This window comes from Canis lupus, chromosome 1, assembly GCF_003254725.2.
Source record: "Canis lupus dingo isolate Sandy chromosome 1, ASM325472v2, whole genome shotgun sequence".
NCBI lineage: Eukaryota > Metazoa > Chordata > Mammalia > Carnivora > Canidae > Canis > Canis lupus.
In genome coordinates, this window is record NC_064243.1 from 61,360,419 (window position 1) to 61,377,004 (window position 16,586).

The 16,586-nt window shown below is 36.6% G+C and overlaps 2 long non-coding RNA genes across 5 annotated transcripts in view; one reads left to right on the forward strand and one right to left on the reverse strand.

Annotated features, from left to right (window-relative positions):
• Positions 1-16,586, forward strand: part of LOC125755888 (uncharacterized) — a 53,883-nt gene that overhangs the window by 28,125 nt on the left and 9,172 nt on the right. For 3 of the 4 annotated variants that reach the window (XR_007413338.1, XR_007413339.1, XR_007413337.1), the window contains 2 exons: positions 11,711-11,935; positions 14,401-14,447. This is a non-coding gene — a long non-coding RNA (uncharacterized LOC125755888). Of the gene's footprint in view, positions 1-11,710; positions 11,936-14,208; positions 14,309-14,400; positions 14,448-16,586 lie in introns of all 4 variants that reach the window. The other variant, XR_007413336.1, reaches the window with a different exon arrangement.
• The window catches only part of LOC112644505 (uncharacterized), a 210,650-nt gene that overhangs the window by 21,354 nt on the left and 172,710 nt on the right, over positions 1-16,586 (reverse strand). The window lies entirely within an intron of this gene.

Below are 16,586 nucleotides of genomic sequence, written 5' to 3' on the forward strand. Positions count from 1 at the left end.
TGAATTTAATATAAAACTTCAAAGGGGTGTCTTGGTGTCTCAGTCAGTTAAGAACCTGCCTTCAGCTCAGGTCATGATCCTGGGCTGGATGGAGCCCAGTGTCAGGCTCTCTGCTCAGCAGGAAGTCTGCTTCTTCCCCCTTCCTCTGCCCCTCTCGCCCACTGTGTTCATTCTCCCTGTTTCAAATAAACAAATCAAATCTTTAAAAATATATATTAAACTTCAAGAGAATATATCTGATTTCTTCTGAGTGAACTGAGACGAATATTGATGTCAACCTCTGTATGCTGAGATTTCTTGCTACTGTCAGTAACATGGTATCCTCAGTCTCAGACCACAGCAAAATCTTATTTTCAAATGAAATTTCTGGAAGAAACAGAAAATTAGAATCAAAAGGGAAAAAGAAAGTATTTGTGATTTTATATTCTCCAACAACTATATTGATATATTTGTATTTTTAAAAAATCCATTTTCTATATATGTGCCTGGTATTTCCTTGGCAATTATTTGTTAAGTGAATATTTATGGAGCCTGTGTTAACCATGATCCCTAGATTTTGTACCTATTCCTTTATTTTATCCTCACCTAAATCCCATGAATTAGGTTCTATAGTTTACAGATGAGGAAACTGAAATTCAGAGAAGTTCAGTAAAAACCTAAGACCAGTAAAAGAAGGACTGAGATTCAGACCTAGGTCTGTGTGACAATGACCTTTTGTTAGTTCTTGCTGTTCATTGCCAATGCTGCAAGGGAGGTCACAAACACAAACGTGCATGAAGAAGGATAATCTGCCAGGGTGACAGCCACTTTTTTAAGGGGGAAAAACTGAGTTACATTTCCTAAAAATTGTTAATGCATTTATGGTTCTGTTCAACCACTGAGGAGACCACTGAGACCTAGATGTCCTTCTAAAGTAAATGTCGCCTTTCACAATCAGAGACGTTTGGCAATCCTAACTGAGCCACATGTGTTCATTTCTTACACTTGTGGCAGCAAACAGATGTGCAGACACTGCAAAGCACAGAGGAGCTTGTGCTGCAGACTATTTTGTCCCAAACTTGACATTTAAGTTCTCTAGAGAAATGTTACGTCATTGAAGTTGTATGCAGTCCTAGCAAAAACACAAGAGGTTTTAATATTTTTTAAACAAATGAACAATTAAGAAACATCGTTCAGCTCAAATATATTTACTTAACTGAAAATGGATTTGAATCATTAGGTTCAGATTTTCTGGTTCAGGGTTCTGATTACAAGGGTGATTATGCAAAGTTTAGCTTGGGCTTAGAGGTTAGACAGTGTGTGTAGAAAATCTCATCTGTATCTATACCTGGACTTCACCTCAGTTTCCCTGAAAAAGTCGGGATAATAATACCTCTGAATGCTGTTGTGACGAACAGTGGATAATCCATGAAAAGTACTTAGGACAATGCCTGACCCATGGTTTGCATTTAAGAAAGGTTGGCAATTCAACATCAGAAGGGGTTAGTCAATGGAATCCATAACTTGTGAATACATAGTCTTCTAACTTTTAATGGATTTTGTATATTTCTTTTCATCATGCAGCACATGATTTAAAATTCAGTAAAAGAACTCCAACATACCTCACTCAAAACCATTGTTCCTTAACTTTCATCTCATTGTTATTTACACCATATTTGCTTAGTCTTCGTGATTTCATTCAACATTAAGCGTTCTCTCATTCTCTTTCTTGTTTTACATCGATTGCCAAGTCACTTAAAGTACTAATCATATACTTTAATTAGCTTTATTAGCTTTGTGTCTCTGTGATCTTTAGTATTTTTTTCCTATCATTTTCCTGATTTATCCATATTCCAAATCACAATGCTTAAAACCACAAAATTAAAATGATCAGCTACAAGGACAAAACTAGTAAGCAAAATGAGCATTAGCAAATGCTAGAGAAAAAAAAATGACTCTAAATCTTCATACCTGACCTTCAGTCAGTGTGACCTTGGGCGGATCACTCATGATTTCCTGGTTCAGCTTCTTCATCTGTAAAGTAAAATTCATGATATCTGCCTTCCTCTAAGGATATTGTGAAATAAAATATCCTATGTAAAGGCTCTCTGTAAATACTATAGTCTGAGAATATAAGAGCTTGTTTATTTAAAATTTCACGATGAGAGATAAGATAAGGAAAAGCCCCTGTAAGCTGTATACGAAGGGCCTGCGTTATACATGACACTTTATGAGAACTTATTCATTTAATCCCTTATGAGGGAGGCACTGTGGTATGATGTGGTGTGTTGCAACATGGTAGAGGTTTTCCAGGAAAGACAGTACACAACACTAACTAGAACCTGATAAAGGCCAAATAAGTGGTCTTAAGAATGTGTACTGAACGGTGGCCAGAAATGGAAATGAGGACTAGGACTGTCTGGTCTCTCCAGGGAACATGTACAAAGAGATGGGTTTTGGACCTCAGCAGTGCATGTTGGGTAAGATTGAAATAAAGGGAGGACAGAAGTGGGGCTTCCAGATGGAGGAACAGCCTCAGAGAACGTGTGCACAGGAAGTAGAGCACAAATGCTAAGCGATGGAATGATTTGGATGCAACAGAGCTTTCCTGTAGGGAAGTAGTGGGAGATGAAACTGGCAAGGCTGAGCAAGTCTAAATGGAATGCCAAGAGAATGATGTACTTTGTTAACACAACATATTTAAAAGGAAGGCCACTGAAGGATTTTTTTGAACAGGAGAATAATGTGGTAAAAACTGTGAACTCTGACTTCAGACAAACCAATTTCTAATCCAAGTTGGCCTTTTTGCCAATGTTTTCTTAGGCAATGCTTACTGGACACGCACGGTGCAGTGGGAAAAATGTGAGTCTGGGAGTCAAGGGAGGACCTCTGGAATGCGAGGCCTTTTTTCTGGGCCTACCTTTGGGCCAGCGTGGCAGGCAAAGCCATTGTCTTACATCCTGGCCCCTTCCCATCACTTCTGGAAACATTTCTGCCACATTTTAATTTCACTGGATTCCTATCGGTGTTCTTCCAGGTTAAGAATACAAAAACAGGTTAAAAGATGTTTTCTCAAAGGTTCCAAATTGTCCTGCCTGCCATTAATTCTTTTTCCATTTTTTTTTTTTATTGCTCAATCTCCTTTAGTTGGTCACGTTGCCTTTCAGCATACAGTGTGCTACTACATCACAATCAGAAGCATATGATTACCTTCTAAAAAACCACTTCCTATCCAGATCCATCGGCAAATGCTTTGTTGCTAATAAATTCCAACTCATATTTACTGTTATTTTAACATCAGATATGTCCTTATTATTTAAAGTTATCATAAGCCAAGCTTTATGCAGAGTTTGAAAATCACTTTGTATCTACAGAGGCTTATGTCAATCTCATTTTTGGCCAAGAAGAAAGATATTTGGTTCTAAAACTATTTTGGGGGTTCCATATTGATTATTTAGGTACTGACATGCTTAAAGTAAGATTTTTCTTTTCTTTTCTTTTTTTGTTAGGGAAAATAAAATAAATCTACCCATCTGCCCTCAGTCTCTCAAAACTAGAAAGAGGAGATAGCTTAAGTTTACATATATTCCTTGATATTTATCTCAGCTTGTATAGAATGGCAGAAACCCATTATTCTGCATATATATGTAGATTTGAAAGCAGCATTATTTAAACGATGCTCCACAAAACCTAAGTGGTATACAAAGGGCAAGTCTGCTATAACTTCTGAGCCAATAAAGAGGACTGATTAAAATCGTAAAGCTGTACTAAAGTATAAAATAGAAATATGGAAGGCTAAATGGCCACAGTAGAGAATCTGGAACCACAATTTCGAAGTTTCTATTTATTTCTTTCTCAGAGACATGGAATATGACTTGAAGTAAATCACCTCAGTGTCAAGAATATGTTCTTATTTTACTTTTCACATTGTAAAGTTATACAGATATTCTATGTCCAAAATATTAATGGTCTATCTATGGATTAATTTGAGGTCCTTGGAAAACAAACATTAAACATTATGGAAATGACTGATGGTGATTTATGAATCTGGAAACCATGATAATATCATTGCCATCTGAGTTTTAAGTTGCTATAAATGAAAATGGACTTCGAACATCATTACTATGAATTTATTTCCAACGTCAATATATCAGTGACATTTTACAGATATAAAATCATCTTTTCAAAAAGCTATTTTAGGATAGTTACCTTCTATTTCATTATTATTGCACTTAGAATGTTCAGAGGTAAAATTATCTGGACTAGACATCAAGATGGCTAATATATATCCCTGGTTTTTAAATAACTTCGTTGTGGTCTGTTATGATTTTTCTTTGGGGAATTATGTAGATAAGACCACTCTTTTTCAAATAAAAATTTGAGGTAATTAAAAGGGATTTTTATTAAAAACCCTAATTCCTAATAAGAAAATCAGAATTCATTGCTGAAACAAGATGAAAAAAAAAAAAAAAAAAACACCGTGAACTCCTTAAGATTAAAAATATCTCTTGCCACTGTTTGAAAGCTATGCTTTCATAAATTTCATTTTCAGAGCCAACATTTCTTCCAGATGATAAAATAAGTTGAAAATTGAAAGTTTTAAATCAGAGAAAGAATGCTGTATTAGGAGAGAAAAGGGAAGAAAAATATATAATCCTTAGAACTATATGTAATTCCAAGTTCAAATTATTAATTCTCACCTTTTAAACTTAAGTCATTAATGCATGTACAGTATCAATTGTGCACATGTCTATGACATGATCCAAATAACATACAAGAAAGACATTGTCACTGGTTATATCCAAATGGAAAACATATGTAAATGTGTATATTTATAGGTACCTATGTAAGAGTATAAGAAAGTATCAGAGCACATTTAGAAAACACAAAAATTAGCATGGTTTTAATATACCATCACAGAAATATGCAAAAAAATGGGAAACTGGAGACAATAGATTAATTAAATCATATAGTTCAAGGAAAAGGTGAGGTCACATAGTTTAGAAGGAGGACAGGAATGTGATTTTGAGGAGAGAAAGATAATGCCATGTGTCATATATTTATGGGTGACCATCCAGAGCCATTCCCTTTTTTCTCATCTGCCCTCTACCTCAAAAATGGGCCTGCATCAACTACATTACTAGGGCTTTGGAGTACTCTGGCTTTTGGATGAGTTTGGGACTTTATTTCTTCCAGGTCCTGCTAATCTCTCCCTCTCCTCAGCCCTTTGGGTTTGAGAGTCGTGAAACCTCCCACTCCTCCTCTATCTCAACAGACCACAACCTCCACTCCACTCAAACTTTTATAATATGTCATTTTGTGAATAAATACTTATCTACTCTCTTTTCTGGAAGAACCTTGGCTGATAACATTAGTTGGTACAAAGGTGGCCCCAGGAAACAGATGCCTTGAAATGAGATTCTAGGATCGGTCTGCCACATATGTGAGGAGTGTAGGGGTAACCTCTTTGCTGGGGGTGTGCAGAGTCAGATGGGGGTAATTCTTGGCATCTTATAGCAGTATCAATATTCAGGTTATCGCTACGGTTTCATGGGATGATAAGCTGGTGAAGATCAAGTGGCTGTGGCACTTAGCTGCTCTGATCATTAATATTTTTAGAGTCACTTAGCTTCTTCTTATAGTCCTAGAGAATACAGATAGGGAAAAAGAGAATTAAGGCTCTCAACACGTAATTAGGAATCTGCTGAGTCACAAGGTTTCCTGAGTAACTTTGAAAGACACAGATGACAACCAAGCTCAGGCTATGATTGTGAAGATTGCAGAGTCATAGCACTAATTATAAACTGGACTGGCCAGATCCCTTAATATGCTAAGGGAAAAGCAATTCCCAGTAAACAGTGGAACCCTGTCTCATTGGATGGGACATACACGTAGACATAGATGAAGTTAAGGACTATGAATCTCCAAATTCTTTTGAACTGTCCTCACCTTAGAAGCAAATATTGACTCTCTTCAGACTCTCAGCCACCAGTGGACCCAAAAGAGAGTTAGAACCCAGCATAGCCAGGACTGAGCGTACAAGGCTGATTCACAGAATGAGGAATGAAGTTTCAAATAATCTCAGCAGTTAAAAAACCCTCATCCAGCAGAAGTGCTTGCAGAGAATAAAGAGACATGGAAATGGGTGGTGGAAGTAGGCAGTTACGATAACCAAGTTTTGCTAGTGGCTGACTACAGAGAGAGAACTTAGAAGCTGTGCTTTATGTACTTCATTTTTTCTTCTCTTTTCCCCATGAATTTCCTATATGAAGAATAGCAGTAGTAGCTAACATTTTAGACTTTGGAAAGGACGATGACCGAATTGATATTACCTCATGATGATATACTAGGTGATGAGACTGTTCACTGGTTGCAGACACAATCTTTTCACCCAGACAAAGGCAATATTGGGCACTGACAGGCCAAAAAAAAAAAAAAAAAAAAAAGCTAACTCATTTTGTACTACAACAAAAAACCTCCCACACCCTCTGACTTCCCATCGAAGGGGAGTCCAGCAGAAGACAGGAAGCAGTGAAGAGAATGATGTCAGGAAACGTGTTCCTTTGGCTCCATTCTGCTGAGGTTGCCTAGGGCGGGCTATGCCCTGAATGGGAAATTCCTGCTCTTCCCCAGGTGACTTCTGTCCTCACTCTTTTCCTGGTGAGTCCTTCTCTCAGCTCTCTGCACACAGGGTGCAAAGGGGAATAAGAGTTCTTTTGCAGTTGGTCTCAGGTCCCTGCATGATCTAGTTGTTTCCTAAACTCCATTCACACCTTGGGCATTAGGCCCTTTGTAAATAAACCTTACTTTCGTTACTTTGATGCACTGAGCCATCTGTTTCCTATGAGGAAGGACCCTGACTGACACTTAGATGAATGATAACAAACAGGCCAAAACCAACTTTAGAATATGCAGAGGCGAATTTGGCAAGCTTCACTGTAAAAAATTTTTTAAAAAGCCTCACTAAGAATTTTCCCCTACTGTGTATATTATCTGAAAAAGACATCATCAGTCATCATCTAAAAACCTGAATAGGTTTTGAGCTCTAGTCATTTCTAAGATGATACTGACATTCTCACTGAGGGCCACTAAATGTTCAGGTCATGGAATGACTGGGGCCGAGAGTAGTAACGTTTTAGAACCACTTAGTGAAGGCAATCTTTTCTGGCAACCTCAGAAAGGTCAACTAATACAAAAACATTTACCATACCAACTAATATGAAGCTATTTACCATAATTAACCTTCAAATTCCCCCTTTTTAATTTTATATCTGTAGACTCAGCCTAAATAAGCTTGACATCATCATGTAAATTGTGCTTTCAGAGTTTTCAAATAACAATGTAAGTTTTTACTAATTCATTCAATTTCTATTGCTTATTTCTCTCTAGTGACTAATGGTGAGTAGCAAGAGAAGGTAACTCATCCGTAATTAAGTTTTCTATCTGGTTACCTATCTCTAAGGGTTAATAAACTGTATCAAAATATAAAACACATTCCAAGTCATTAAAATCCATTATGTTTTCTCTCTTACTAAAAACCTAAACCAAACCAAACCAAACAAAGCCAAATTAAAGGAAAACATTTATCCTAAGCTGGAATTAGGTTTATTGTTTTTCTTTTATTATCTGGTACACTCATTAATTCAGCCAACATTTGAACATCAACAAGTGTTAGTTTAGGTACTAACAACAAAAAAACAAAAAAAAAGAAAAAAAGAAAAAGAAAAAAAACCTAAATATCTTATGAGGAGTTTTTAGTCCAGTTAGGAAGAATAAATTATGATAAAAGATAAATACCATGGTAAAGGTAAGCCATGGACACACATAGAAAGGGCATCTAAGTCAAGTGGGAGATGGGCCAGAAAATCTTAGGGACATCACAGAGGACAAAAACTTTGGAGAATAAATAGAATTAGATAAGCCAAGAAAGGAGACAGGGACATTCCTAGGAAAGGGATAAACATGTACATACAAAGATACAGAGATCCAAAATAGCACGATGCATTCAGGGAACTTCCAGTGATATTTTATAGCTGAAAAAAAGGGTGAATATGAGAAGGTGGCTAGTAACAAGCATTGGAAGCCTGGAGCAAGGCTACCGAGCTTTTACATTGTACAGAGAGTTAAAGGACTACATCATTCAGGATGCCATTGGTGCAAGAATCAGAACACCTAATGGTAAATGGACTAAAAGTAGGAAAATGTACTGGCTTGTGTAACAGTAAATCCATGATGGGTTAGCTTCAGGGTTAGCTGAATCCAGGAGCTTCCTGTCACTTCCTGAAGTTTTCTTTCCTCTGTGTGTTGGATCCCAACTCAAGCTATGGAAATGCCCATAGGGACAAAATGAATGTCATTGTCTTTAGACTCTCTTGACATACTACAGGTTTGAGAGAGAGGAGGCTTTTATCCAGCATTTGAAGCAAGAGTTCTGAGATTCACTGAGATTGAAACTTTTTAGGACACAGGCCCATCCTTAAACCAACCAGGATTCATCCCAGGGATTGGAAATATTTTCCATGAGGCACATATGTTAAATTCTCAAAACTTAATCATTTCACAAGTAATGGAAGTAGTTTGTTTTTGTTTTTGTTTTTGTTTTTGTTTTTAACACCATATTTTCCAAAAAGCTCCAATTAATACTATCTTTCTACTGGAGTAAGTCATCATGTTCAAATGATACTAACTCTTGGGGGGAAAGGGTGACATATTATACACCAACTGGAATTTCATTCTGTTAGGTATGTTTACATATGATGGGTACTAGAATTTCAGGGCCTGTTCCATTTTTCAAAGGAGTTGATGAGAACTTTTACCCAGTATCAGTATGGCTAACAACAGAGTATAGTACGTTACAGAGTCTAGTAGGAATCCTATCAATGTTATACATTATTCTGTATTGGTCAGTCCATACAGGCATGTCCAAGTTTTACTTCTGGCATTTATTACTGAATTCTGTCCTAGGTATTTCTTCAATATATAGTCTTTGTGGATGGCGTCTTTGTCACTTGATTTCCTGAAAAAAAAAATCAAAGCACATTTCTTTAATGTGTTTTGCACAATGTTGGCTGTGCGCATTTCACACATTCCCTTTGATGGCTGCACCCTCTCTGTGGCGATCTGCTTGTTCTCACCTCAGTGGTGGCAAATATATTTTAAGTCCTTTTTTGTGAGAAGTCACATTTCTGTTAGGAGTTTGTTCACAGTGCTTTGGCACTTCAAGAAAAAGAATATTTAACATAAAAACATGAAGCCATTGTTGAGCATTATTTAATGTATAGAATACACCTCTATCAATTAATTCTGTGAATGTCTGTATTTATGTTTATTAAAGATCACTTCACATTTGTACCAATTAAGAGTAGATTTTTCCTTTTCTTTCATACTGGCTTATTTTGGCTTTCATTGGTCCTTAATGTTGATCTGTGTCTGGACAAAATTGATCAACTTCTTCTCAGATAATGTCTAATTTCAAATGGCATTTGAGTTAACTTTTGTGAGTGACTCACTGATTATACATTAATCTTCAGTGTATTATACATGGATCTTCAGTGAGTAAACAATATATAATTGAAGAACTAGACATGCTTTTAAAGCCAAGTTAGGAAAAGTGCTCTTAACTGTAGTCCTTTTATTTGCATAACCCATTAAATCAAGTGTCTTATCTAAAGATGAACTATCCAGTATTAAATTATTTGGGATCCATTAATGATGTTCTTCATAGGAAAGGATACTCTCCTATAAAGATGGTTTCCATTCACCATCTCTGTTGAGAATTTCAATTACAGAGTTTGGAATCTGCTTATGAAATTTGTAGAAAATTCTAAACTTACAGGATTAACAAAAAACAGGTAGATGTAAACTAGCCTTGATACTTTGCAAAAATGATCCTATAAAAATCTAATGGAGTCTAGTATGTTCAAGTACATAAGAGATTTGTTAAGGTCATCAGACATAAAATTTTGTCCAAAAAAAATGACCAATATGATAAACAATGGGCTGCAGAATCACCAGAGTTGTATAATGCAGTATTTTTTTTATTGCTAAGAAAAAAAGAATCATTGGTGGTTTTGAAAGTAGTGATATTTCTTTACATTGTTCTCATTTGAGATTTTTAACAAAATACATATTACTTTAAAATGCAGTACTATTTCATTGTAACAGCAATTTTACTCCTTTTGCTTTAGGCAGTATACCTACATTTTGAAGAACTGTACATCCTAAAGCATACGTTGGTCACCCTTAATTTAGATAGTCACCTGATGAACTCAGTGGGTTTTCTGAGGTCCTTTTCAAATCATTGTTCTATTATAGTTGTGAAAAAGGAATCATTACTGTGTAGGATAGCAAGAAATTATAGCAAATTTCTCTTCTCCATCCTTTGAACCCATAAAAGCTAATATTTTCCTTTTCTTTGCATTATAGTTAGCTTTATACTTGTCTTATTCCTTCATTGTTCTGTCCTTAAAGGTAGGGTTTGTGGGCTCTATATCTTTTTATATCTCACATCAGTAAGAAAAGTTCTTTTCATATGAAAGGTACATCCACAAGTCTGGTGAGTTGAATTGACTGTCAGGAGAACCACATTATAACCGCCCTCCTGCTGTTAATTAGACATGTAATATTTGATGAATCATTTAATCCCGTTGGGCCTCAGTTTATTCATCTGTATAATGAAGGAATTGAACTGGCTAATCTGGAGACCTATTTCTGTTCTAAAATGCTGCAGAGTGTAGAATAGCATTAATCATCAGTTATCCCTATTAACATAACACCACTAGAGATATATGAGACATGTTTACATCCCAATACTTTGGATTTCATCTGCTACAAATCATCTACAACCTACAAAAAAGGTTATGATTCTACAGTCTTTTTAAGGCTTTTCTCATAAGCAACTGCTCTGAATTATATTTGTTTAATGCATATTGATAACTGCTTCTACTCCATGCCAAGTCTGACAAAAGGGGTCCTTCCCTGCACATCAAGTTACTCTAGAGAGATGTTGTACCTCCTGTAAGAATTTTTAGGTTAATTACAGCACTTGCATTACTTTGCAGTGTTGCCTCAGGCAGAGACTTGCCTGGTGGTTCAGGCAAAAGAATTCAAGTTGGAAGTATTGTTTTGTACTCCCGCATTTTTTCCTAACTTTCTAAGCTGTACTGAAGCAAGTGATTGAGCACTTTTTTTTTTTTTCCCAGTTTACCTAATTAGGGAAAAAGTGATAAGAGAGTGTAAAAGCTGTTGACTCTCAGGTATGTTATGGTAAAGATCAAGTGTTAGCAAGAGCTCGCCGTAAATTAAATATATTCTGAAATGATGAGTTTCCTCAATGTCTCCAACTACATAGTTGCTTTAGCTCTACATTCTCAAACAAAGCACACACATACCCCCACCCACACGCGCACTTTGCTGAGCTGCACTTTGGCACGGAGGGTGTGACTGTAAAGTCATAATAAACCGTGTAGCCAACAAAAACCACTTAACTAGGCCCACCTATGCAGCGTGAGCGAGTGGAGGATAAGCCTCGCTCAAATATTTCACCTGGCATGGGTTCAAGTTTTGAAGTTGAATGAATCTGCTTTTGTTTCTCACTAAGCCAGGAAGAAAGGGACTTGTCAGCGAGGAGGAGGACGGAAAAGAAGGAAGGAATGAGTTAAGTTCTCAGCATCTTAAGTTCTTTTCCTTGCTTCTTTTCTTTTTTTTTTTTCTTTGCTTCTTTTCAAACAAGCACACCACGTTGAATAGCATGTGGAAAATTGGCATTTCCAGTGAATAAAAATTAACTGGCAAACAACAAAAGGAAAAACGGAGGAATGCTGTTGGATGCTGTTTGGCTCGTCTTGTCTTGTCAGAGAAGGAACACGTGTGAATCAAATGGTTGAAGATGAATTTTACCTACACGTCTGGCTCCTGTTCAGATGTTTTAGATTTCTTAGTCAACTTTATTTGCTTGGTAAGGATTTTTTTAAAGAATAATTCTTCTATAGGTTAAGAATAAAAAAGGAGAAGACTATAAAAGTAGTATGGGTAACAATTGTTCAAATGTTCCACTTTAGAAAACGTGCTCACTTTTGTTTTCTTTTGGGGAAACTTTTTTTTTTTAAGTTTTTAAAAAGCCAGCAAACCAACAAAAGTATCTGTAGAGTTCTGGCTTATGGAAAACATTGCTAATCTGATATTTCCAAATGAAAGCTTGTCTTTTTAAGAAAACACACAAAACTTTTCTCGGTATCAAAAAACTATTCTTGAGGCACTTTTTTGCCCCTCTACAATAAGCTGTATGCACTTGAAATGTTTGACTCTAAAATCTCATCTGGGGATTTTAGAAGTGTCCATCTGCTTTGCTGTGCTGTGAAGCTGCCCACTGATTGAATGTGTTTGGTCTTAGTAAAAAGCCAGAAGCCCACCTCATGGCTGTCTTGTCTCTTGCTATTTTCCTTTGGAGTGAATAACCATCTGACACAGAGCACAATTTCTATTTTCATTCAGAGAATGATCCTCTGAATACAGAACGGATACCCTCTGTCATGCCAACGCTATCATGACTTGTGATTGAAATAATTAATCAAAGGCAGGTATCTGGTGAAAGAACATATGTTCAGTGACAGAGATCAACTTTCATGAAGGATACCTTCATGAAAAGTTGTACAAGTTTATATTGTAGTGACAAGGATGTCAAACAACTCCCCACATGTTAAACAACTCATAACCAAGACCTTTCCAATAACATCAAGGTCATGGTGTTTTCACTACTCTCAGAAAATGTCATTAAATCATAATGACTGGTGATGCATTTCAAACAGTGTTTAACTTTCAAAATAATTGGACATTAACTTCATGGGAAAACACATTATGAGAAAAAAAATTACCTACAAATGATACTGCTGAGTAAAGTCAGACTTCATTATGTGATATCAGGTTATAATCATCTTAAAGGTAGAAGCTTTCAGAATTGTAGACTAGTTGAGTTGAAGGAAACTTAGATCCCTCAATATAACTATATTACTTTATGGGTGAGGAAGTTCACTGATACTAAGTGGTAACACAGCAAGTTATGAGCAAAGCTCAGAAAAGACTCGGTTTTCCTGCCCCTAGGCCCATGCACATCACTCTATAGCACATCTCATGTAGCTTGTGGGGTGATATACTTGTTTCCATTCCATATCAATGTCTCTGGCATGGAGCCTGCTCAAGATTCTCTCTCTCTCTCTCCACTCTCCCTGTGCCCCTCCCCTCCCAATAAATAAATAAATGTAGAGTGAAAGAAATATTCTACTCTCTTTGAACAGAGCCAGAAATTCAATTTCTAAGAAAGAAATGAAATTTTTCTCCCAGTGATTTCATCATCTTAATGAGTTTCTGTTAGAAGTTGACAATATCTTTCTGAAGACAAATATTTCTACAGAACCAAAATAAGAGAAAGGTATTATAGTTATAGCTATTTCAGTGACCTCTATTTTCAACTATTTTTCTCTGTGTGTTTGTGTGTGTGCATATGAAAATTATGTTAAGGTATTTTTCAAGCAGATGGGCCACAAAAAAGGAAAATTTTAGAAACACCCATTAAATCCAATATTCCAAATGTAATATTTATGTCCTAAACTGGATTCACTTTTTGGCTCTTATTTAACAAATAAAATCAAACATTAAAAGAACATGTGTAGCAGCCTCTGAAAGGTGTATAAATGCTGACTGTAACAGCAGGTGATTGAGGGTTCAAAAACTATTTTGCATAACCTCCAAATTATTCATCATTAAATCAGTCCAATGTGTTCAGCCTTCACAGACCAGCTTAGTATCATTGCCAAATTAAAGTTGGAATCTTGAGAGCTTATTGAATCTTTCTGACCAAGTGTTTTGTTATTGTTTAGAATTTTTCAAAGTAAGACAGAATCATTATTGGAAATAGAACAGCACTTACTTGTGAAAGTAAGTTTTAACTGTTCCTCTAAAGGGTAATGTTTTATTTTGATTTCTCATTTTTCTTTTGTACCCTAGTGAATATGCAGTTATGCCTTAATACCCACATTCCTGGAAACTTCCCCCATCTTACTTTGGCTCAGAATAGTTGACTTCCAGCACTATAAGATAGAACACTTTAAACCTCCATAAAACTAACATTGAAAGTATTATTTGTAATGTTTTTTTTTTTAAGTTCATCTTTAAAGCCACTTAATAAAAGTCAACTAAAACAAAAGTTATTACTTCTCTTTTCTCTCCAACTAGTGTTTCTTTAAAAAATGGTGTTTGCTCATGTTAAAACAGGGAACTAAGCTGTATGTAGAAAATAATGATTTACCTTCTGAAACTGCAATACGCACAAATGGTAAGTTATTTATAAAATTGATGTTGTCAATAATATAACACTGTATGTATTCTTCAAGGAAATAAAAGGCTATTTATTTCTCTTTCCCCTAGGAGCAAGAAGAATACAGGTACAGTGCCTGGCTACCCTAGTTCCTCAGGTACATTTTCCACTTTCCATGTTCCTATACGACAGTGTCACAGATTTCTGCCACTGTGTCATAAAGATCACTTTCCTCCTGTATCCAGCAACATTCTCTCACATTCCTGTGAGCCCTCCCAACAGCCTCAGAGGTGGCTAAGATTTGCTCAATATCTCATCAAGACCTCTTACATTTTCCTTGAAACTCTCCTTAGGTGCCTCCAGATTCTTCCTACGCCTTATCCCAAAGCTACTGATAACATCTTAAGACTTTTCTTGGGATAGCACACGACTTTCAAGCACAAAAATCTATGTTGGTTGTGTCTGACTGTGTAACAGACCACCTCAAAACTGGCTTAACGCACCAGTATTTTTATTCTTTGTAATTTCTGAGGATCAGGAATTTTAGGGTAACTTTCTGAATGGCTCTGGCTTCAAGTCCTTCATAAAACTGTAGCTAGATTTCAGCTAGAAAAGAAGTCACGTGAAGGTTTCACTGGGACTTTAGGATCCCCTTCCAAGGTGATTCAGTTGCTGGTAGGGTGGTGCTGGTTGCTGGAAGAGGCCTCAGTTCATCACTGCATGGTTCTCTCAAGATGGCTGTTGGGTGTCTTGTGGCTTTGCAATATTGGAAGACAATTTTCCTGGGTCTGGTGAGTAGAGGAACTGAAAGCTGGTGAGTAGAGGAACTGAAAACTTCTCTTGTTCTGAATTATCTTTTCAAGGATGTTTGCATAGCAAAAGCCTTGCTGGATAGAGATAGTCTCCCTCCAAGCAAAAGACATTTTTTTTTTCTTCTCCCATATCATAAAGGTAATATCTCCCTAAGGCAGAGATCAATCAGGTTTAAAAAACTGAGTCCCCTAGGGATGACTCGGTGGCTCAGTGGTTGAGTGTCTGCCTTCAGCTCAGGGCATAATTCCAGGGTTCTAGGATTGAGTCCCGCATTGGGCTCCCCGCAAGGAGCCTGCTTCTCCCTCTGTCTATGTCTCTGCCTCTCTCTCTGTGTCGCTCATGAATAAATAAGCAAAATCTTAAAAAAAGTTGGGTCCCCCAAACTTGAGGTTTATCTCCTTCAACACAACCCACTGCATGGATGTTGTCTATGGCACACTTTGTGTTAGTCTGTGGGAATCGGGGCTCAAGTAACTGGCACAATGCTGGTACTCTGGTGACTCCCATTATTTTGAATCATAAACTGTCCTTTGAATGTGACCCTGGAGTCTCGTGTCTTCTACTACTATCCAAGAACCTGTGGCAGGGTAGCTTGTTAGCTTGCAAGTAGGGTACAGTCTCAAATCATTTATAGGCAGATGGCTTCCACCAGAGTGAAAGATCCAACAGGCTAAGGCAGAAGATGAGATGACTTTTTGACCTAGCAGAGAAAACCCCACACCATCATTTCCACAATTCCATCATAGGTCAGCACTGATTCAATGTGAGAAGGGATGATGAAAAGGTAGGAACACCAGAAGGTGAGGCTCATTAAGAGCTATCTTGATACTTGGTTATCACAGCTCTCCTAAAAATTGTAAAAACTGTAAAAACTTGAGCTCAGAAATAATATAGTGATTATTTTTGTGCTGCCTGTAGGTCTCAAACTAGTTTATTTCATATTACATTAGTAATATTATTGTTGAATTGCATTGTTCTAAAAATATTACATGTGGTGTAGGGAACAATATTTCCATATAAAATGTGATGAGTAAGCCTGTAAAAAAGGAAAATATTTCTTGGTGTACCCTTTATCATCTAATAAGCAGAAAAAAATCTCAGCATGAATTAGAAGTGGTATACTAGCCTTGTAAAGACCCACTATAAGGGGTATCTGGGTGGTTCAATGGTTGAGCATCTGCTTTGGCTCTGGTCATTATCCTGCAGTCTTGGATCTTTAGGGAACCTGCTTCTCCCTTTGCTTATGTCTCTGCCTCTCTGTGTCTCTCATGATTAAATAAATGAAATCTTAAAAAAGAAAAAAAAAGACCTACTATAAGAGATATGGCTGGCTAATTTTGATTGCCTAGTATTTCCTATCTTATCAAAATCTTCTGAACATTATATAAGAGAATCAAGAGAATAAGATTTGTGGAATTGTGACCAAACAGAGAAAGAAGAAAGGGCACAAAGAATTATAAAAATAGTCATTCATATAACTTAA